The following is a 24156-nucleotide window of genomic DNA, read 5'->3' as shown; positions in this document are numbered from 1 at the left end:
TTTCATCCATTTACTTTTCCCTGAATAGACTGTTCTCTACCATCTCTACTGAAAAAATCATGGACATCACTGAGGAAGTCTTGTAATGTTCTGGAACTTGATGCAAATAGTACAATGTCACCTGCAAACAAGCACAGCCCATCTGGAGAACCTCACCATCCCTAGGGAATCCCTCTTCTATTTAGAACTTTCATAAGTCCATGACAGTGGTGAAAACCTTATGCCAAACTTTCTGATGGCTTTCAGCTTCACTGCTTTTTCCTGGTACTTAGAATCTTTCACCATCTTCCTCTTACTGTTTAACACATGAGTTTGTATTCTAAAACAAGTGTTTCCCTTGGCTTCCACGTCTTTCTACTTGGCAAAGATATCAAACGTTTGCTGGTTGAGACTGGATCTAGGCTCTTTTGGCCTCCTCATTGTAATGATTGCTTTGCATCAGTTAAACTTTTGCTGGAACTGGAGATAACAAAAGTCGGTATCTTTGTGTTTTTTCTTTTTTTCTTTTGGGGCACAGACAGCAGTTTTGAACAGATAAAGTTGAAGCTATTACAATTGTTCTCAATATCTTCTTAAATTTATTATCCTTTCCTCTAATTTATTGCTGATTTTGACTTTTGCTCTAACCACTGAGTCAATGGTTTGACCGCACTGACAGCATTCTCATATAACTAGTATATTGGTATCCATTTCCTGGAAAGATAAAATTAATTTCATTGTGATCTTGTTTGGTGCTTGACATATTCAGTGCTTTCTGACTCTCTTCCAGAAGAAAATATTTGACATACTTCTTAAACTTGAGACACATTACCATTTCACCATCTTTCCCTGTGCTCACTTTTGCAGTTCATTAGCCAGTGGACTTATCTCAGAGAACTTAGAGATAAGTTAATGTTTATAGACTATCTAAAAAATCTATGGGTTCTTCTTTTTCCACTACCATAAGAACTGGGAGTAATATTTTTTTCTTTGTTTCATGTGTTGCCATGGCCAAAAAATCACCACCAGTTTACTAATTCTGAGTCTCTCCATAGGTTGGTCTCTCAGTAGTCTCTCAAGATTGGTCCTTGAACTCTGTCACTGGGGAAGTAATCAAAACCTTTCCAGGTAGAAAGTGGCAAAGCTTTTACACTGCCGGTATAGGTGCAAAAATGGAGGATGACCTCCACTCTGATATTCTATCTGCTATAATTGATTATTAATTGGCAAATGACATAGGGGCAATCATCACTGGTGATATTGATACTGGGGAAAACAAGTCAGAATGAAGGCCTGAGCCTTACATAATATCCCATAATCCCTTTAATTAGACCAGAAGCCTGAGGAAGAGATGATGTAGCTAACCATGACCTGGGGATCTGAGTTGCCAGCATGAATGGGAATAAAGATAAAGATTCTCCAGAGTCCTTATCTTCTACTTGCTTAATAGCCCAGTCAAATCTTAGTATGGAAGGAAAAACTACAGCAGCTTTGAAAAGGAAAACAATCAGAGGACTTCAGAGGCTGTAACAGGACTCATATCTACCAGCATTTTCTTATAAAAGGGGTCAGGCCCATGCTTCAATACTCTTCTCAACAACATGGGTTAGACCCATGCTTCCTATGACAAGAATTAGTTTTCCCTAAAAGGAGAAAAGTAGCCTGTAGGACCCAAGTGGTCCCTGTTTCCCTGAAGCAGCTTCATGGCCACCTAATGGCATAAAAAAGCAGGATTGGAGCCCCACAGACTTGGTGGATTTCTGAAGACTACAAGAGCCCTGTTGTCCAGAATCATTTCCAGGTGGAAAGGAGAGAGGCCATTGGTCTACAGCTAAATGTGACTATAGCCTTATTGGATATCCTTCCTGTGGTGGGAAAAGGAGAAACCTCCTCTTAACTGTTCAATGACTAGTGAGGTCCTCATTTCATCCTGATGTTAAACCTTAACTAGGAAAGTGCTAGTATTAGGTTTGCCTCAAACAGAAGCTATCCAGTCTAACTTTCTCCTTTTAAAAATTAGGAAACTAAGTGCTGCTACCACAAGGGAAAGCACAGAGGCACCATTAAACAACCCTTCTTTTACACACTCCTCTCTCTATATGATGAAACATATGTTGAAGTACACATAAGATATCAACTTTGATCAAAAGTGGCTTTTCCCCTCCTTGGCAAGGAATTATATCATAGGACTAAATAAAGATAAAGTATTCAGAGTTCCTAAAACAAGTCACGTTTAATACATGCTAATGGCTATAACGAGTCCAGTGATTTTCCCAAGGTGCATTGTGTGGCATACACAATTTAATTCATTTAGTATAAACATTTGTTCAGCACCTGCCATGTTCAAGAATGCTGGAAATATAAAGATGAGAAATGGCATAGTCTTTGTCCTCAAGGAGCTTACAATCTAATAAGGGTAATTAGGTAAGTGCATAAAGAAGGATAATCCAAGGAGAACTGAGAGAGAGGCAAAGGAGAGATCAAGGCAAAATTTAGGAGGGAGAGGTCATTTTCATCCGCTACCATCAGGGAAGGCTTCATGGAAAAGAAAGTACTGGAGAATGAGCTCAACAGGTAAAGATAAGGAAGCAATGTGTTCCAGGAAATTTGGAAAGCCTGCTGGGAACAGCCTGAATACTACTACTACTACTACTACTACTACTACTACTACTACTACTACTACTACAACAACTACTACTACTACTACTACTACTACAACAACAACTACTACTACTACTACTACTACTACTACTACTACTACTTCTTCTTCTTCTTCTTCTTCTCCTCTTCCTCCTTCTCCTCCTCCTCCTACTTCTACTACTATTTCTTCTTCTTCTTCTTCTCCTCCTCCTCCTACTACTTCTACTACTATTTCTTCTTCTTCTTCTCCTCCTCCTCCTTCTCCTCCTCCTCCTACTACTTCTACTACTATTTCTTCTTCTTCTTCTTCTCCTCCTCCTACTACTACTTCTACTACTATTTCTTCTTCTTCTTCTTCTCCTCCTCCTCCTCCTACTACTACAATACTACCATCACCACTACTACTATTGATGTTGCTACTGCTACCACTGTCGTTGCTGCTGCTATTGGTTATGGTGATGATGGTGGTGGTGGTGATGATGATGATGACAATAGCTAACATTTACATATCACTTACTACACTTACAACACCCCTGGGAGATAATTGCTGTATTATTTCTATTTTACAGATGAGGAAAATGAGATAAATAAAAGTTGAAAGACTTTCCCAGGGTCACACATCTAGTAAGTGTCTGAGGCTAGATTTGAACACAGCTCTTCCTGACTGCTGGTCAATTGCTCTATCCACTGAGTTACCTACCTGCCTAATATGACTTGAATATCTAATATAAGAAAAGTAGTATGAAGTAAGGTTGGAAAGTTATGTGTCAGAGGTTAAAGATATCACAAGATCATTCAACAAAGGAAGAACAAACAGCTGTGTGTCGGAGGTGATGAGGGTATTTGGCTGCCCATGATGCCCTATGACTAAGAACAACAGGAAGTATCCTTGCCTGGGCTCTCCTTCCTTTCTCTGCTCAACTACTTGGGAAAGCCATGCAAACTAGGTTACTTCTTCTCCTCTAATCTGCTTCTAAACCCTCTGCAATGCGTCTGTCTTCTGATGTCATCATTCAGCTGTCATTGCCCTCTCCCAAGTTACCAATGAAATCTTCATTGCTATATCTAATGGCATTTCTCAGTCCTCATCCTTGACCTCTCTGTAGTTTTTGACATCATGGGTCACCATTTCCTCGTGCATACTCTCCAGGTTTTCATGACACTATCTTCTCCCGGTTCTCCTCATTCCTTCTCATTCTTGTTTGCTGGACCTTTATCCATATCTAACTATGGGTATTCCTCAAAACTCTGTCCAGAGCCCTCTTCGCATCTCCCTCTATATTATCTATTGGTGATCTCATTAGCTCCCATGGATTTAAAGATAATATCCATGGAAATTACTCCAAAGTGATATACCTAGTCCCTAATCTTACCTATCTCCTGGGTTCTAGTCCTAAATCACCAGCTGCTCTTTAGACATCTGAAACTGGATCTGAAACTCAACAAGTACAAAATGTAACTCATTATATTCCTGTTTCCCCCCAAAACCTTCCCATCTTTCTTCCCTTCTTAGGGCACCCCATCCTCTTTGTCAGTTATCTCTCACCCAACTCACGTGTAGAATCTGTTTTTGAATCTTATTTCAACCTTACAATATCTCTCATATATGCCTCCATCTCTCCCCTCACATATCCCTGCTTCACATTTCCCACTCTAATTCATCCCACACTCAACCATAAGTGAGTTTCCTAAAGCGCAATTTTTACCAAGTCATCATTCTAGTCAGTAAGCTCCAGTGGTTACCAGTTACTTCCAGGATCCAATATAATGCATTTAAAGCCTTTCTTAATCTGTCTCCTTCCCTCCACACACTCTATAATCCAGTCACATAGACCTTTTTGCTGCTCCTTACACAAATGCACTAGATTTCCCAATTCCATTTCTTTGTACTCTACACCTTGTCCCCATGCCTGGAACGTTCTCTTTCCTTCTTAGCTTCCTTTAAAACTCAGTCCAAAAAAACCAAAAACAAAACCATAAAACAAGGGGCAGCTAGGTGGCGCAGTGGATAAAACACCAGCCCTGGAGTCAGGAGGACCTGAGTTCAAATTTGACCAGACACTTAACACTTACTAGCTGTGTGACCTTGGGCAAGTCACTTAACCCCAATTGCCTCACCAAAAAAAAAACAAAAACAAAAACAAAACTCAGTCCAGATCTCACTTTCTGCAGGAGGCATTTCCAGATCCCCACTGTTGCTAGTGATTTACAACTGTGATTACCTTCCATCTACTCTGCATAAATCTTGTATTTACCCAGTTCTTTACCCGTGCCTCACCCATTGGAACAAGTGCTCCTTGAGGGTAGGAATAGTGTTTTTGTCTTTCTTTATATCCCCAGAGTTTAGGCCAGTGCCTACCACCTAGTAAGGATTTAACAAATGATTGTTGATTAGTTGATTGATTGATTAATGATGAGTGGTTAGACACCCAACTTGGTATGGTGGAAGAAAAAAGATAGACCAAGAACTAATCTTGTGGTCACAACGGAGCTGGTGCATTAAGAGAAAGAGAAGGGATTTAAAGTGAGTAAGGATTAATCAGCATGAGAGGAATTCAGTGCATTGGGAATACAACAGGAACTTGGAAATGCAGATAAGTATGAGTGAATAAGGAGAACAGATAGTGTGTATGGGAAAGAGAAAGGACAGAGAGTGAGTGTTAAGGCCAGGGCACGGCTGGAAGTCATAACATGGGAGTACAAGAAGTGTCTGGGTTCTAGTTCTTCCCTCCCCCATCTCCAATGGTATAACTATTAGCACAACAGAGAAATAAGTGAGGAGAGAGAATTTCAACAGAGTAGTAGGACAGGAGTCAGACCATAGTTGGTTGAGGAAAGAGTAAGGAAGTAGAGTAGAATAGTATAGATTATTCTTTTTTTTTTAGAAATTTAGCACAGGGGGGCAGCTAGATGGTGCAGTGGATAAAGCACTGGCCCTGGATTCAGAAGGACCTGAGTTCAAATCCCTCCTCAAACACTTGACACTTACAAGCTGTGTGATCCTGGGCAAGTCATTTAACCTTTGTTTGCCTCTGGAGAAGGAAAAGGCAGACCACTCTAGGATCTTTGCCAAGAAAGTCCCTTGGACAATATTGGCATGCTATGGTCCACGGGGTCACAAAGAGTTGGATACAATGAACAGAGGGAATTAGCCTGAGCAAGGAGGTGGGTCGTCCCATACTCTGAAAATGGAGATAAGGAGTCACGGTTAGATAGAACATAGAGATTCTGAGGTATGGAGGATAGGAAATGTGGGCTCTCCAGAGCAATGGCTTCAAACTTTTCAAAAAATTAGAAAGTGAGGTCATGTGCCAAGAGAGATTTAGCCGGTCAATAACAGTGCTATCCAAGGTACTACAAACTAGTGAACAACAATAGATCTACCACGTCATTCCTTTCCCTCCTCTACCCTCAACTCACTGACCTCTAGAACACAAGGTTTTAGAGTAGGGACAAACACAAAGCCCCCAAGTTAGACACCGTTTGCAATCTCTTCTTCTCAAGCCCTATTATGTCCTTGATGAATACATGGAAAGCAAATTTAAAAATTATTCTGGGCTGTTTGATTTCCCTAAGAACATGTTCCTCTGTTGTCAAGTCCATCAAAAACTCTCTGAAAGAAGCCTACCATTTGGTCTCCCCTCATCACTTATTGTAATGAAATAACTCCTTGAATATAGGGATTGTTTTTCTTTTTAACTGTATTCTTAGCACCTTAGGCAGCAGCCTGTTACATGCAAGCACTAATAAATACTTACTGATTGATATGTGCTTGTGTGACATTATGTGCACATATATATATATACATATAAAATAGTCACATTAGAATAACAAAAGTACAAGTTTAATAAATACTTGCTGAATTGAATTAAATTACATAAATTATTGGGAAAACCGGGCACAAACACACAATGAAATTTGGTTACATAAGAAACAAATCATAATATGTCCAGTCACTCTCCCCTTGAATCCCTTACAATTGAGTAGGGGAAGATTAAATATGAATTTAATAACCTAAGCCTTTCTGTGTAATCATTTTCTATCATTTGACTAATCTTATTCACTAACAATATTTGCTGAGTCTGAATACCTACAAGGAAAATTGTACTATGTACTAACCACAGACAATACAATTCTTGGCCTCAGGAAGTTGCCATGTTAACAGACTATCAGCATAGTCCTAGCTTGTCTTTTTATCGTCTAACTTGTTTTTTAATGTACTAACAGCATGGTACTATCTTCTTTTTGGGGTAAAGTTTTCCATTCTGGTTTCTTATCTATCTTTGTGGTGCAAGAAGAATGGGTAGTAGGTTTGTACATAAGCTGGAATATTTCACTTACATTTTATCAGGGAAGACTTTGTGAGAGTGATGAAATTTAAGAAGAATCCTGAATAAGAGCAGGAAGGAAATGAGGAGGGAGGAAGAGCAAATAAGTATTTTTTAAGAATCTACTATATATATGTGTGGTGTGTATAGTTATGTATTTGTATATGTAGGTGTGTACACATACATAAATATATACAGGATATATATATATACACACACATACACATACATATACATAAGCATGTGTGTGTCTGTGTGTGTCCCAGGCACTGTGCTAAGCTCTTCACAAATATTGTTTCTTTTGAGTCTCATAATAACCCTGTAAGGTAGGTATTTATTATGACCCCAATTTTATGATTGAGGAAACTGAGGTAGATAGAGGTCACATAAGCCAAGTAAATTTCTGAGGTCAGATTAATTGTGATGAAGTCAGTGAAATTTAAGGAGGATCCTGATTAGGGGAATGAAGGGAGTGGGTATAGATCAACCTAGTTAGTGGCACATAATTCAGGAACCCAGTAGTAATAGTTGAGAACTCTTGGGGCCAATGGCCAGTTTGATTTAGGTGGTATAATATAGGATAATAGATTTAGAACTGGATAAGACATTGGACTTAATGTAGTCCAACCATCCAGTTTTATAGAAAAGGCAACTAATGACCAGAAAGGTTAAGTGATTTGCTCAAAGTTAAACAGGATTTGAAGCCAGTCTTTTGACTGCCAATCCAGCAGTCTCTTAACTGCATCTTACACAGGAATCAAGAAAGGGATTGTTGAGAACAGAAGAGAGTCCATGTTGAGTGTAGCTTTGTCAGACTCATTACAAACTCTGTACTTGTGTTTGTAGCTTTCATCCCATCACCTCACAACACTCAGCCAATTTCATTGGATAGATTTTTTTTTGGTCTCCATTTCGCAAATGGAGACATTGAAGTATCACTAATGAAGCATATAGAAAGCCCAAGTGGTGCAATCTTCCTTACTCAGTATTTTTGCCAAGACCAGCTGTGATTCTGCTAGAATGGTTAAGATAACTGAGAACATAATTTTCTTCTGACTTTCCATGAAAACTAGCTTTCTTTCCCATTGTTAGGGACTATTTATAGAAATCCTGATACCCTAAAATGAACTTCAGGCTTTTTTTGGGGGGGAGGGAGTTATCATTTTGAAAGAAATAAGCATAGAAACAACCTCAAGGATTGGGCTCATAAAGTCCCAATAACTGACTAGGTTTAGGGTGGACATTACCCATAGGAAGCCCAGTGAGTGGCCCTTTTATTGTCCTACACAAAAAAGGACTAGGTCTGTGATTTTATTGGTATAGGGAATGCCTGAATAAGGACACTCCTTCTACCAATATAGATCAGCACTTTCTCTGCAATTTATAAACTGAGAAAGCTGCTGAAAAAAACTGGGAGGTCAAGGGACTTGTCTAAGATCACACAGTCAATATGTGTCCAAGGCAACGCTTGAGACCAACTCTCTATCCACTCTACCTCTCTGCCCTGAACATAGTAAAGGGAATATTAGCTGCAAAATTTGCTTTTATAGGATCACAGGATTTAGAGATGGAAAGGACCTTAGAAACCACTGGTCTTATTTTATATAAATGGTAGTTGTCATTATCATCATCATCTCCCACAGATTCGATTATCATTTCTATGCTGATTATTCCCAGATCAACTTATCCAGCCCTAACAATATTTTTCCTAACCTCCAGTCTCTCATCTCCATTGAACATATCAGACTGGACCAACTACTGATGTCCTGTAGGCATCTACATCTCAATATGTTTAAAATAGAACTCCTTATCTTTCTCCCCAAGCCTTCCACTACCTAGGTGTCAAAGGATACCACTATCCTCCCAGTCACCCAGGCTCACAACTTCATATCCTCCTCATCTCCTCACCCCCCTCAAATCCAATCTATTGTCAAGTCATGGTGATTCTAGCTTCAAAATAGCATTCTTCTCGGGGGCAGCTAGGTGGCGCAGTGGTTAAAGCACCAGCCCTGAATTCAGGAGTACCCGAGTTCAAATCCGGCCTCAGACACTTGACACTTACTAGCTGTGTGACCCTGGGCAAGTCACTTAACCCCAATTGCCTCACCAAATATATATATATATATATATATATATATATAAAATTCTTCTCTCCTCTGTCGCTGCCATCACCCTGGTATACACAGGTCCTCATAGCCTCATGCCCATACTGTAATAGCCTTCTAATTGGTTTCCCTGCCTCATCTCTCCCATATCAGTTCCTCTTCCATACAGCTATCAAAATTATCTTCCTAGGAGGCAGCTAGTTGGCACAGTGGATAAAGTACCGGCCCTGGATTCAGGAGGACCTGAGTTCAAATCTGGCCTCATACACTTGACACTTATTAGCTGTGTGACCTTGGGCAAGTCACTTAACTAACCCTAATTGCCCCGCCAAAAAAAAAAAATCTTCCTAAAAAGCAAAGTTGATCCCTTCATTCAATAAACTTCAGTGGCTCTCTATTATCTCCAAGATAAAATATAAAATCTTCTGGCTTTAAAAGACCTAGACCCTTCCTAGCTTTCCAGTTTTGTTACTTCCTTCTATGACCCATAGATACCAGCCTTCTCGCTGTTCCTCCCATGAGACACTCCTCCTGACTTCATGCTTTTTTTTTTTTTTTCCAATGGCTGTTCCCCATGCCTGGAATTTTCTCCTTATTCATCTCCATCTCCTGGCTTCCTTCAAGTCCCAACTAAAATCTCACCTTCTACAAGCCTTTCTTTATCTCTATGAATGCTAATGCCTTTCCCATACTGATTCTCTCTAATTTATTATATATATGTATCCACATACCCCCCCCACACACACCATCTATATAGAGACTATATATAGAGATTATATATATTTCTATCTAGCTATATTATCTTGTTTGTTCCTAATTGTTTACATGTTGTCTCCCCCCATTAGACTGTGAGCTCCTTGAGGTCAAGGACTGTTTTATTATCTTTCTGTGTATTCCCCCACACTAAGCACAGTGGCCTGGCACATAGTAGGTGTTTAACAAATGCTTGTTTTCTTGACTTAAAGTCTGAGTTCTTTCTCATTAAAGAAATCATGCCTATCTAAAAAAAAAAACCGACTTGCATACAAGATAATAATGTTCTTTTATTATTCTATGTCGATTCTCCTCCATGATGATGGGGTGAGGTGAGGTGAGTCAAGGCAAGAAATTATGGAGTAACCTTTCTGAAAATATGGAAATAGGTCTAGATGAGAGACTGGGAGGTCAGCTGTCTGAAAGGCACGAAGAGATTGTTTGGCAACCACCATCATCCTTTAAATAGTGCCAGCCATTGCAGAGCTAGTCTCTAAAAGATACATCCTTCTACGTATTATGCCTGTTCTTACCGGTGAGAGGGGAATAGGGAAAATAAATGGGAGGAAGTAAGGGAGGAGAAAAAAAGTTTACCAAGAGTATGAATTTAGGACAAGGGAGTAGCTACTGGTACAATGGAGAGAACACTGAAGACCTGAATTAAAATTCTCCCTTAAGGGGCAGCTAGGTGGCGCAGTGGATGGAGTACCGGCCCTGGATTCAGGAGGACCTGAGTTCAAATCCAGCCTCAGGCACTTACTAGCTGTGTGACCCTGGGCAAGTCACTTAACCCTCATTGCCCTGCAAAGACAAAATTCTCCCTCAAACATTCACAGAGTCTGTGTGACCCTGGGCAAATAAATCACTTCACCTCTCTCGGGCTCAGTTTCTTAATTAGTAAAATGGGGGTGGGTGATCCCAGCACCCCCTGCCAGGGTTGTTGTGAGGATCAAATGACAATATTTGTAAAGCACTTGGCAAACCTTAAAGCACTGCATAAATGCTAGCTATATTTATTATCTAACTAAAACAGTGAATTGGAAAAGAGAAGAAAACTGTTATTTATTTATTTATTAAAGAGGCTGAAACTCCATCCCAAAGGCTGTGCTTTTTTGCTTGACAGCTTAGAATCAGCCTGATCACTCCGAAGGACAAGAGTGCTTGGCTATAAGAGTTAGGCCACTCATATTTTTCACTTACCAAAGTGATTTTGGCAAGGGTACTAGTAAATAAGACCAATTTAAAGCTCCTGTTTGGCTTGTTAGCTATGAGCTCTTACTTGGAAACAGATATCAGCATAGTTCATGCTGGGCCACCCCAAACTCTATTTGTCCTGGGTACAGGGCTTATGGAACCCAAAATTGGGAGAATTTTGAGGCATATAAAAAGACAAGGGGGATGAGAAATTAAACACTTGTAAAGCAGCTGGGTGGTACAGTGGATAGAGTGCTGGGGCTGGAGTCAGGAAGACTTACCTTCCTGAGTTCAAATCTGACCTCAGATATTTAATAACTGTGTGACCCTGAGCAAGTCACAACCCTTTTGCCTCAGTTTCCTCATCTGTAAAATGAGCTGGAAAAGGAAATGGCAACCATTCCATTATCTCTGCCAAGATAACCCCAAATAGAGATCACCAAAGAGTCCAACATGACTGAAAAATGACTGAACAAGGACAACAAAGCATCAATACTTGGGTCATGCATGTTAAGTGTTAGTATAGAATGTTTTCTATAATAAATGAAAAGTTTTCAAAAGTAACAACTTTATAGTTATATGAAAGACACTATGCTAAGGACAGATCCAGCACCCCCAAAAAAGAAAAACAGTAAGGCTGAATAGTAGTAGAGAGCTAAGCAACATGTCCTTGCATTTCGGTTTACATTGCTATTGTGATATGGCCTATAGTTTTCTGAAGCAGCAATGCTGCAGTGCTACCACAAAGTCAAGAACCTGGGTTCAAATAGCAGGAGGTGGATGACCTATGCCATTTATATTCCTCATAAAGGGTGTTGCAAGATGAACGCACAGATCTTATAAAGGGGTTTGAATTCTCTTCCCTTCCTTCGGACTGGGGAGGCATGGCAACGGTGGTTCAGGGGAAAAAAAAGCTACATGAGTTTACATTTTTGTTTTTTTTTTTTCTGTTTTTTGAAAGGAAATGCAAGAAAAGTGGAAGAGGAAATGTAAATGATATCAAGCATGAAACTCAAAGATACATTATTAAAAAAATCACTATGTACCATGCACTGTGCTAGGCACGGGAATACGAAGATAGAAAGTCATCAAGAGACTCACATTCTATTGAGATTATAACAAAATACTTGTATCTGATAAAAAGCTAAAGGGCACAGTGGCCAGAGTGCTGGGCTTGTAATCAGGAAGACCAGATTTAAATCCTACCTCTGACATTTATTAGCTGTGTGTCCAGAAGCAAATCTTTCTAAGCCTCAGTTGACTCATCTCTAAAATGAGGAGGTTGGAGTAAATGGTTTCTAAGGACCTTTTCTGATCTAAATCTATGATTCTCTGATTTACCTGAACAACCACACAGTACATTTCTTTTTATTGATGAATTTATTTTCAGTTTTTATTCATTTAAACTTAAATACAAAACAAAAAAGAACATTTCCATGTACACAGCAGAACATGAGAGGATTTAATACAAAACAATAAATTTCCATTTCATGAAAACCCAGGTAATAAATCTTATACAAACAGAGTGCATTTCCATAAGCATTCTCTTCCTAGACAGCAAGATTTCTCAAGGCAGCTCATGTTCTTGGAGTGCTCTAGGCTGCTCCTTACATAAAAATTCTAATGTTCATGTCTGGAGTCTTTACTTCTTTTAATTCCTTTTCACTACTGATGAGAATGGTTCCTTTACTTAGGGCTAAGTAAAGAACAAGTCTTCAATATTCTTAAAAAGTCTTACCTTTATATTTTTTATGTTCAGAAAAGGTTCTGAAAAAATCCTTAATACTAATACAATATTACTATATTAATACAATAATACTGATACAATATATTTGTTTTAAATTTTTATTCTGAACTCAACACTAAATAAAATATCAGCATTTTCCCACATACAAAGGATAAGAAGATTGTTCCTGAGGTAGGTAGCCTGTTTTACCTCTGTATATCTCTAATTTTAAGAAGGTTTTACCTTACATTAAGCCAAAATTTGCCTCTTTGTCACTTTCATGTATAATCCAGGAGACAGCCCTTGTGGAGAGTGATCATGTTTGCTGCTACTTCATTTTTTCCCATGACCTGAGGTCTGAGACTTACATAACAGTTTCTGGATAAAACCAAACTCAGACCTGCAGTCAAAGGAAAGGGATAAACATATTGATATGACCAAGAACCCTAAATTTTGATTTAAAATATTGCAAACCTTTGTATTTCTTCTAGGATCTCTTTATCCCAGGAGTTTAAGGCTTCCAATAACGCATTAGCCATTAATCATAATATCTCAGAGCAAGATTAATGTATTTGACATTTTTAAATATCTTTTAATAATTGGAGAAATAGAGGTATGAGAAGCTAAATGACTGACCTGTCAAAGAATTAATGTTTGTCAACTGAACTGAAAGAAATAAGATTCAAGGAAAGAAACCAATAGTCCAATCTGTCTGCCAATCTCCACACTATAGTGTTGAAGAGACTTTCCGTTGTAATTATGGTAGCATTTTGCATATTTTTAAATAACAGCACAACATTTTAAAAACTCAATAAGATCATTAAGGGACTTTTCCTGCATCCCCATGGCTTAGAACTGTCAAAGAGAGGGGCAGCTAGGTGGCGCTGTGGATAGAGCACTGGCCCTGGAGTCAGGAGTACCTGGGTTCAAATCCGGCCTCAGACACTTAACACTTACTAGCTGTGTGACCCTGGGCAAGTCACTTAACCCCAATTGCCTCACTTTAAAAAAAAAAAAAAGAACTGTCAAAGAGAGCCACAGGTCATGTGGCAAAGTGAGAATTATAATTCAGTTCTATATAGTCAGTCATGTGCCTTTCTTAGAACTATTTGAAAGATTAAAGTCATCATTTATTCATTAGCAGATTCATACCTAACAAACTAATAGGAGATGGTCTCCAATAGTCTGAGTCAGTGAGACACTGCATTGGGCACTAAGAGAACATCTGGGTATTGTACTGGGCAGCCAGATATCAACAGAACAGCTGGATACCATATGTGAACCTAAAACCTCCATAGCCAGCAATTCCCATTCCTCTATTTTTGGACCCTTCCACACCTTCAAAGGCTTCCAGCCCTCTTCTTCTGCCAAGACCACTTTACTCATTTACTCCTTTCCCCTATCTCACTTTCCTATTCTGCCTAAGATAATAATCCCATCTGCCTTCTCTGTTCCCTTCTCTCATCTACATCTCTCTTATCTTCCTTTCTCCATTTCAGCCTGCACCTGGAAGCATTTTTCCTTTTCCTGCTTTTCCGATTGCTTCCCCTAAGATTCTCTGCAGAATTCATTTAAACCGTAAAGGCTTCTAGTGGACGTCCTATAACTGGAGCTTTTCCCTAAGTTTTCCCCAAAATTTTCTTCTCACCAAGGAAGGGTTTCCACTTAATCCTAGGTCACAGCTTGATGATCAAATTTCATTTATAAGTATGGCTTAATTGGTTATGATCTCACTGAATTTTATAGTCAGTTCCTGCTTTTGGTTGAAGTTCAGAATGTAACCTTGGCTAACATGGGGGGGTGTGATGTGGAACCTGTTATTTATAATTAAAGCCCTTCTGAAAACTCTTTTGCTGGCAAGATTTCAATCTCTTTAAATATTTTTTCAACAAGGCTACTGAATGCATTGCTAAAGCTCCATAATATCATACAAGATATTTGAAAGTAGCTCCAATTAAAGTTAGAGTGAACTAAGGTCTTTTTCACAGTGATTGTGAGGTTTCCAATAGTTATGAGTTTTCTCTCATCTTCTTCATCCATCAAATGAGATCTCTAAAGTCTCTGTCCAGAATCTATGGTTCTATGATTATAGGGATTATGGGGAAGTAGGATCTTAGAATAGAAGGGACTTTGATGGTCATTTAGTCTAACTCCTCTACCCAGTGGTGAATTACCTTGAAAAACATCCCAATAAGTGGTTTCCACCCTCTGTTTGAATGCTTCCAGTGGCAGGAGAACTCACTACCTCATCAAGCAGTTCATTCCATTTTTAGACAGCTCCAATTATTAAGAAATTCATTTTCATACGGAGTTAAAACCTGCATCCTATAAGTTCTACCCTTTGATCCTGGTTTCTATGACTAAGGTAGTGTGGGGAGAAAAAAACCCAAGCAAATAAATAACCTAAAAAAGTCCTTCCTCAAAATAACATGTGGTGGGAAGACTTGTATGAACTGACACAGAGTGAAGTAAGCAGATCCAGGGGAAAGATACACACAATGACTACAATAATGTAAATGAAAAGAACACTAAAAGGAAGCCAAACTCTGAGTAATTATATAGTAATTATAATGGCCAGTCTTGGTCCTGGAAAACAAATGATGAAACTCATTCTCCTTCCTTCTGAAGAGAGTTGGAGAGGGGAATATGGCTGCAGAATTTGTATGTACTGTCAGATATGGTCCTGGGTTGATCGCTTTTGCTTAATTTTTTTTCTTTTGTAAGATGGAAAGAGTTGAGCATTGTCCCTGCCAGTGGGTTATCAGAGACAAAATGAGGTACTGATGCCTCCAAATATCACGCAAGATATAGCTGTGTGTGTGTGTGTGTGTGTGTGTGTGTGTGTGTGTGTGTGTGTGTGTGTGTGAGATTCCACCTCTCAGGGGCAGGTCAAACCCTTTTTACTTGTTTTGGAGTTTGGCTTATTCATTCCAACTTGCTCTCACCCTGAGAGGTCTAAGTTCCCAGAGGTAGCTCACTACAACATGGGTACGTCCACATTCTCTCAGGATCTGATCCTATTGAGGGAAAATATGCTTCTCCTACTTGCTACTCTAGCTCTTCAGCCCCACATAATGTGCTTTCGTTCTCTACAGCCATACACTTACAAGGAAACACAACTACACAACGTGATATTTGAACAACCAGGCACTCCCAAATATTGATACTTCTAGATTTTAAACATAACCATTTACTTGATAAAGCAAAAGAAACATTACAGATATCATATACAAATAATAAAATACATCGTAATAGCACACATAAAGTCAGATCATACTCTTCCACCAATATATTCAAACACTACGATGAAGAGTGCCCAGAAGCACACAAGGAAGGAAAACTCATATGCTTAGGATAACTCACATTGCTGAGCTGCTGGCCTCAATGTTATTGGTCCATTCAGGAACCATTCAGTTTCACCATATGAAACTACTGCTTTGCTTGCTTGACCATTGATTGACCTTTACCTCTTCAGCTGGGGAAACTCTTTTCTTCTCTTTCCTCAGACACAGCCTTTTAAAGGTCTTTCAGTTAACCATCGCCCTTAAAGGGTGTTTAGAAGCTGTTTCTTTCTCTTTAAGCCACAGAGCTGAAAAAGCTATGACTCTCTCTGGACTATGCAGCCCAGGTCAGCCTGTTCAGTCACAGACCCGAATGTTGTTCTGTTCAAAAAGTCAGCTCACCAGGATACAAAAGCAGGTGCAACTACCCCTTCTGCTTTTCCTTCTCAAGCCAGAAGTGGCAGCAGAGAGCAACAAACCCTTATAGAAAGCATTGCCTTTCATAATGGGTGGTGCTAAAGGGCAATAGTTCTCCGTTGGGGCTCTTGGCAAATGAAGTTGTCTCTTTTTGACTCATTCAACTGAAGCCTTCTATCAGTTGACTGCTTCTAACTGCTGTAGCAGGCAGATGTCTGCTAGAGCTAGCTCCAACCAGCTTGAGAGAGCCACCATCCTTCCAGACACACAGGGTCACAATATGGAGTCATCTTCAGCTCTTCACTCTTACTCAACCTCCCTCCCCATCAGTTGACTAATCTTGTCACTTCCATCTCCATTCCATCTCTCATACGTGTCCCGCTTCTCCACTAACTCAGCCTCCAAATAGCCAGGCTCTCTCTTCACATCTTACCTGAACTACTGCAATCATATTCATTTTTTAGTCCTCCCCTACCTCAAGTCTCTCTCTAATCAAATCATCTTCCAAACAGACACCAAAGTGATTTTCCCTAAGACACAGTTATGACCCAGTTTCCCCTTACTCAATCAACTCTGCTTTCTCCTATTATCCCCTAAGATCAAGTATAAAATCCTCTTAGGTATGCAAATATCTTCATTGCCTTTCCCCTCCTACCTCTCTAGTCTTCGTCAACATTATTCCCCCTCTACATACTCTCTGATCCAGCCATACTGGCCTCCTCTACGCTCCACACACACCGTTCCATTTTTTCATCTCTTTATTTTTGTTTTTGGCTTTACTCTAACCTGGAAAGCATTTCTATCTCACTTCTACCTTTTGGAATTCCAGGTTTCCTTCAAGTGCCACCTATTTCATGAAGTCTTTCCTGATCCTGTTCCATCTTTCCCCCCCAACTACTAGTACCATCTTTTGCCCTTGTACAATCTTGAATACCTTGTATTTGTTTTGCATATATTATCTGCATACATATCTGCTTGCATTTATGTACACATGATAAGTATATAATTGCATAAAAATAACATATGTATGTGGATAAATATGCACACAAATGTGTATCTATATGTATATTGTATACAACACATATATATATATACATATGCTGGAAACATACATTACATACTGAATGCATGCACACACAATCTCCCAAGTTAAGGACAGTTTCATTTTTCTATTGTTTCCTAGCATTTAACACAGTGTTTGCTGATGATTAAGTGGTTTGAAAAAACAAACTTTGTGGTCAGAAACCAGGATAACTCTTGAATCAAGGATCAAGGAAAATAGTTTCTATCTGGAACCAAAGGGTGGACTAGGTCTCAGATAAAAAGAATCTTGCTTCTTTGGTGGCTATGGGAAATGCAATTTGGTATTGGAATCAGAATAGGGAAAGCAGAGATTAACAAAGAAAGACAGAGATACTCAAGGAAAAACCAGCCAACTAAATGTGAAGGAAAAAAGAGAGAGAAAGACATGGTAAAGGTTAATAATTGCCTTAAATTGAGACAGCTATCTAAATATGGAAAGGCTGTTTACCTGCAACTTCTTATACACAATTGCGTGAGATTTGTCATTTTATCTTTTACATTCCTGTTGGGTAATAAAGAGGTAAATAGAGATCTTTGCACAAAGAGGCAAGGTTGGATTTCAAAGGTATCAGTGGGAAGATTGGTAGGATGAAACCAATGACTAGAATATGGCTTCTTACTCAAAGAAATAGGGGCAGGTTAAGGGGTTAGATGCAAAGTAACACTTAAATCATACTCATATGAAAAAATCCAGGAACCAGAAAAAAAAAAACATGGAGGGCAAAAAACAATCAAGTCAGAAACAGAAACATATTTTTCATTAGAATGTACTATAGACTACTTGTACAAAATGAAGGAATGGATTGAGGTGTTTGGGAAACAGATCACAGTCATGGCACAGAGGGATGATATGTAGTGACAAGGGCAGGAATAGGAGTTTCAACATCTGGATATTCCCAGAGGTGCTCCTTGCCAAAGGCAGAGCAGCTAATAATTCTTATTTGCTTTAATGGTCATTTCATTCTTCAAAGGTAGAAAAACCAACAAAAGGAAATTATGGAACTGACTTACCCACCAAAAAGGAACTGGTTAATGGGTTAAAAATAATGTGGACCTTGGGGGAAAGTCCTAAAACAAGAAGGCAAATTTGATCTTTTTATTTTGTTTTGTTTTTGTTTTAAGTGAGGCAATTGGGTTAAGTGACTTGCCCAGAGTCACACAGCTAGTAAGTGTTAAGTGTCCGAGGCTGGATTTGAACTCAGGTACTCCTGACTCCAGGGCCGGTGCTCTATACACTGCGCCACCTAGTTGCCCCTCAAATTTGCTCTTAAGTAAAACTGAGTCTTAGTGAAAAAAAAGCCTTATCCATTTATCCAACAACCATTATTAAGCACCTATTAAATGTGGGGATACAGATATAACAGTGGAGGTAGAAAGAATAAATCAATCATCTCACCTCACTTGAAAGTAACTGACTAGTGAGTAAGAGTACTCTACCAAACCAAATTAATCAGATGAATAGGTCAAATATCCCATCCCACTTAAAGTAACTACCTTAATGAGGTAAGAACAGCTTTATTGAGTCAATCAATTAATCAAAAGCATTAAACTAAGAGTAAGCAACCTTGTTAATCAAATTGGGAAGGAATAGAGTGTCTTCAGCCACAGGATGAAAAGAACGGGATGAAAAGAACGATGCTACAAAGGAACTGTGTTGGGAGACTCGGTCACATCATCTTGGCTTGTATAAAATAGCAAACCAGATCTGAGTCCAACATTTCAGTGGTGAACCATCCTAGAGGAGAGAAGAGTCTGGTCAAGCCCCTGAGAGGTGGGAGGGGAGAAGGAGATTTTGTTTCCTCTCTCCACCTTGACCAGGGGATGACCTTGTGAATTTTGCAAGGCTGGAAGGTTTTTGGACTTGTCATTGGCATCCTAGCAGTGGTCCTAGAATAGCAGCGGCTGGCAGCAGTGTCTACATTGAGAGCTGTAAACAAACTGGGTACTGGGAAGAAAGCTAGCTTCAGGACTGGATTGGGAAGCCATGGGGAAGTTGATTAGGGCCCCACAAAGGGGAGAAAAGGCCTCCCAGCAATCAGGAGCTGTAGTTACCCCTTTGTTAACATGAGCTCCTTACACTCTAGCCCACTTTTCCCAGGGCTCTGTTCCCGCTTGTGGGAAAGTGTGCCCCTGGTTTGGGGGGATATTTGTACCAACTTCTCTTACTAAACCACCTTAGTAAAGACCCATTTCTAAACACCAATGACATCTGGCTGGCTAATTGATAACTGATAATGGGGAAGACATGTGGGGGAGGAAGGGCTTATGAGTGATAATACTAGATAATCACCCCTAATACCTCAGATTTGCCCCTAAACCCTGAGAGAAGGATCCAAGTTCTAGCAAGCTGATTCATCAGTGTTGGGGGCAGGGGAGGTAGGGAGACTGTGCTTAAGAGTCTGTGCTACACAAAGGCAGAATGAAAACTGGTCCCTGCCTGAAAGAGCTTATGTTCAACTGGGGGGATATAATTTTTTCTTGGGGGGGGGCAGGGCAATGAGGGTTAAATGACTTGCCCAGGGTCACACAGCTACTAAGTATCAAGTGTCTGAGGTCACATTTGAACTCAGGTACTCTTGAATCCAGGGCTGGTGCTTTATCTACTGCGCCACCTAGCTGCCCAAGGGGATATAAAATTTAAACATAAAAACAAAAATCTTATGATCTGAGAAGGGATAGAACACAAACAGCTAGGGCATTCAAGAAAGGCTTTCCATAGCTTGTGGCACCTTAAATGAGCCTTGAAGGAAGCTAAAAAGTGAAGTTGAGGAGGCAATGCATGTATCCTCAGGCATATGAGACAGCATATGCTAATACCCATCCAGGAATATTAATTTAAGGGATCACAAGTAGGCCAGTTTTATCTAGGGGTAACCCCCCCCAGGGGACTAACAAGTAATAAGTCTGGAAAGGTAGGTTGGAACTTATGAAGGGCTTTAAATTCCAAGATGAGTCTGTATTTTATCCTTTTTTTTTTTTTTGGTGAGGCAATTGGGGTTAAGTGACTTGTCCAGGGTCACACAGCTAGTAACTGTCACGTGTCTGAGCCGGATTTGAAACTCAGGTCCTCTGAACCAGGGTCGGTGCTCTATTCAACTGCACCACCTAGCTGCCCCATCTGTATTTTATCCTAAAGGCAATAGGGAGCCACTGATGATTCTTGAACAGGAGAGTGACATGGCCAAGATATGTGCTTTGGAAAATATTAATTTAACAAGTGGATTGGTGAGGAGAGAGACTAGAAGCTAGTTTGTAATTAGGAAACCATCATGAGATGCTGAGACCTTATACAAGTTATGTGGCTATTTAATGGATAGATATGATGTAGGGTTAGAATTAACAAGATGTGATCAGCTATAGGCAGGAACAAGTGAAATGTCAAGGTGACACTGAAATTATAAAGACTGGAAGGCTAGAGAAGTGAAGGAAAATAGAAATATCAAACTTCTGTGAGGGGAATGATAGGGTTTAGGACCAAAGATAATGAATTCCATTTTGGACATGCTGATTTTAAGATACCTAAAGGACATCTATCTATCAAAGATCTGACTATGGGTTCTGGAAGGGTACCTCTAATACTGAATTTGGATCTATGATCTTACTGATCTGGCAATTGCCTCCAACAATGCATGTTGCAATTTATCCATGCCTACCCGTCCTTTGTGACTCATGCACGTGCTCCCGAACATTTTCCACAAATAAAGAGTCCACCTAATATTGTCTCAATATCACAAGGATACCATGAAGCACTCTGGATTTCTACATGTAATCCCTCACTCTTGTCCCATGACCAGCCCATTTTTTTTCTCTTCCTATCCACAATGCATGCAACTCTCCACTGTCTTCTCTGTGATACTCATCTTTAATTTTTCACATGGCCCAGATGAACTACATGGCCAGGCACAGAAGGAACAGGAGGATATGACTGTTGAGTCATTACTAGTCATATGAAAGAATTAGAAGAGGTGCCAAAATACTGGAGAAAGGGAAATGGTGTCCTGATTTTCTCACACACACAAAGAGAAAGAGAAAAGAAAATAATACAAAAACACTAACTCTTTTTGTTTTTGGGTTTTTTTGGGTGAGGCAATGGGGGTTAAGTGACTTGCCCAGGGTCACACAGCTAATAAGTGTTAGTGTCTGAGACTGCATTTGAACTCAGGTCCTCCTTAATCCAGGGCCGGTGCTCTATCCACTGTGCCACCTAGTTGCCCCAGAACACTAACTCTTGATTAGTAAATGTGACCTTGATTCCTGGTAAAATTCAATCTCAAAGGTGTTATTAGAAGGAAATTTGTGAACACCTAGAAAAAGGAAGTGGTGATCATAAAGTGTCAGCATGGCTTCATCAGGAACAGGTCATACATGACCAACCGTATTTTCCTTTTTTCACAGGGTTAGTAGTCTGTTAGATCAGGGAAATGGTGTGGATTGAGTTTTCAAGATCCTAGCAAACATCTGATAAAGTTCCTCATGATATTTTTTTTTACTTTTAAAATGTTTTGTGATGCTCTTTTGTCTTTTAAAAATCATTGTCACATCTCAATGCTTCCTCTGGCTCCAAACAGAATCATAACAAATAAGTACAATAAAAGAAAATAAATATATATTGGCCATGTTCTAAAAATACTTGCCTCATTTTGCACCTAAGGTCTACCACCTCTTTGCAAAGGGCAAGCAGGCATGCTTTTCCATCAGTCCTCTGTAGTCATGTTGTATCACTACATTGATCAGAGTTCTGATGTTTTTCTGTGTTGTTTTCCTTTACCTTACTATGGTCATTGTGTATTATTATTCTCCTGTCTCTGCTGACTTTGTTCTACAACATTTCTTGCAAGTTTTTTCCAATTTTCTCTAAATTCTTCATGTTTTTCATTTCTTAGGATACAATATATTTTTTTATTTTTTTTGTGAGGCAATGAGGGTTAAGTGACTTGCCCAGGGTCATGAAGCCAGTAAGTGTCGAGTGTCTGAGGTCAAATTTGAACTCAGGTCCTTCTGAATCCAGGGCTGGTGCTTTATCCACTGCACTACCCAGCTGCCCTAGGACACAATATTTCACTACATTCATATATCACAATTCGCTCAGCCATTCTCCAATCAATGGGTACTCATTTTTCCTCCCAGTTCTTTTTTTTAACTGCAAAAAATGACACTATAAATATTTCTGTATACACGGGAACACTGGGATGAATAGAATAAGATGAAATTTGATACGCATAAATGTAGAGTCAGTCTTATACTTGGGTTTAGAAAATCACCTAAATAAGTCCAAGATGGGGGAGGTGTGGTTAGACATGGCTCATTTGAGAATGATCTAGGGTTTTAGGGGTGGCAGTCTTGATATGACTTAACAGTGAGATCTGGCAGCCCAAGAAAACTAATAGCTCAGTAATTTTAGACCTACCATTGAGGGGCGTAATATCCAGAACTGTATTGTGCCCTGGTCAGATGACATCTGGAGTATCATATTTAGTTCTGAATATCTCATTTAAGGAGGGATGTTGGTAAGCGGAAAGTGTCCAGAGGAGGGAAGCCTGTATGGAAAAGGGCTTTGAGTTCATGAAAACTGCAGACTGGTAGAAGGAACTCAAGGTGTTTTAATGCAGTCAGAGAAAGATTTAGGGCAATTACCTGAAAGACTGTCACATGTAAGAGAAATTAGACTCATTCTATTTGTTCCAAAGACAGACCTGAAGAAAAGGGCAGAGATTCATGCATATGAAGATAAGGTGAAAGAATCAGAGATATTTTACTTTGAAGAAGAGAAGACTTTAAGGGGGTATGTGTGGACTTAGGGGGGACTCAAATGTAGAAGTTAGTATTAGATTTGTTCTCCTTGGTTCTAGAAGGTAGGTAGAACAAGAAAAGTGGGTAGATTTTGCACAAAAAAATACATTTAGGTTTGAAGTAAGAAAAAAGTTCCTAAAAATTAGAATTTTCTGAAAGTGGAATGGGTTTTCCTGAGTCGATAGTGAATTCTTCCTGACAAGATATATGTTCGAGGGCTGGAGTAGCCCCTTGTTGGGTAAAATCAGATGAAGTGATTCTTAATAAAAAAGCCTCTGAGGTCTTTTCCAACTTGAGATTATGTGACTGTGACTATGACTATACATACTTCATACCCCAGGGCTCCCTCACATTATAATAATTTCTGTAGTTTGGAGAAAGAGCACAGGACTTAGAGTCAAGTAAAATCTTTTTAAAATTTAAATCTTGCTTTAAATCTGGGCTTGTTGTGTATCGTCCGGCCAATTTTAACCTTTTTTCGGCCCTGGTCGCCTCATCTGTATACAAAGGGATTTGGTTAGATGACTTCTAAGGTCCCTGCCTGCCTTGTGCCCACAGTGCACTGAAGACTAGGTGGGGGATGGGGAGGGGGTACCTCTCAGTCAGAGAAACAAAAGAGAAAGGTTAAAGTCCCAGGACCAGCAAAGTCTTTCAAGCAGAAACCCCTAATCCACTGCATCCTGGCAACAGAAAGTTACCCAAGTGGTGGCTTTTCATCACATGTATATGCCTAGGGAATTCTTGAGTTTATAAATCACTACTGGGGCTATTTAGCATTCTCAGATTCTGATTCACACACATGGCACGGTGAGCTATGGAGAACCAATGTGAACTCTGTCGAAAGGACAAGAGTCCTTAAT

The 24156-nt window shown here is 39.6% G+C and overlaps 1 protein-coding gene across 1 annotated transcript in view; it reads right to left on the bottom strand.

The window, feature by feature from the left end:
* The window catches only part of WNT5B (Wnt family member 5B), a 151054-nt gene that overhangs the window by 99943 nt on the left and 26955 nt on the right, over positions 1 to 24156 (bottom strand). The gene's annotated exons all lie outside the window — the stretch shown is intronic.

The sequence above is a fragment of the Dromiciops gliroides genome, chromosome 5 (genome assembly GCF_019393635.1).
Source record: "Dromiciops gliroides isolate mDroGli1 chromosome 5, mDroGli1.pri, whole genome shotgun sequence".
Classification (NCBI taxonomy): Eukaryota; Metazoa; Chordata; class Mammalia; order Microbiotheria; family Microbiotheriidae; genus Dromiciops; species Dromiciops gliroides.
This window is presented reverse-complemented; position numbering and strand designations above follow the sequence as displayed.